A 410-nucleotide genomic window follows, 5' to 3' on the forward strand; every position below is an offset into this window, starting at 1 on the left:
CACTAGTAATACAATCGCTCCAATGTCACAGGACATACATACACACAGAGAGGAAACCCCAGCTCCGGGACCTCACCCCCAGAGACACTGAGATACACACTCGCATACACAACCGGGCACACGGAGGAGACCCAGGCTCCGGGAGAGACTCTCCCCCGGAGAATCGGGGACACAAGGATCACGCACGAGCGGAGACCAGGACCACGCGGGAGACCGAGACCCTGGACTCGGCGACACTCGCACAGGGACGCCCACGGCCCCGGAGAAACCCGGAGCCACACGGACACCCTGGCGGGGTCTCGGGGATCGCGGAGCCCCCCGCCCGGCCCCGCGCCCCGCGGGCCGCACTCACCGGCTCCGGCCGCTCGGCCGCGCCTTTGTTGTCCGCGCCGCTCACAAAGGCGCCGGCG

The 410-nt window shown here is 68.0% G+C and overlaps 2 protein-coding genes across 4 annotated transcripts in view; one reads left to right on the top strand and one right to left on the bottom strand.

Annotated features, from left to right (window-relative positions):
* Window positions 1–410, bottom strand: part of ARHGEF10L (Rho guanine nucleotide exchange factor 10 like) — a 158,517-nt gene that overhangs the window by 144,393 nt on the left and 13,714 nt on the right. For 2 of the 3 annotated variants that reach the window (XM_024749721.1, XM_024749715.1), the window contains exon 1: window positions 353–410. The exons of the other annotated variant lie outside the window; for it this stretch is intronic. The gene's annotated coding sequence lies outside the window, so the exon portion shown is untranslated. The remainder of the gene's footprint in view (window positions 1–352) is intronic. 3 annotated transcript variants of the gene reach the window in all.
* Window positions 1–410, top strand: part of RCC2 (regulator of chromosome condensation 2) — a 101,058-nt gene that overhangs the window by 15,002 nt on the left and 85,646 nt on the right. The window lies entirely within an intron of this gene.

The sequence above is a fragment of the Neophocaena asiaeorientalis genome, unplaced genomic scaffold (assembly GCF_003031525.2).
Source record: "Neophocaena asiaeorientalis asiaeorientalis breed wild unplaced genomic scaffold, Neophocaena_asiaeorientalis_V1.1 scaffold275, whole genome shotgun sequence".
Classification (NCBI taxonomy): Eukaryota; Metazoa; Chordata; class Mammalia; order Artiodactyla; family Phocoenidae; genus Neophocaena; species Neophocaena asiaeorientalis.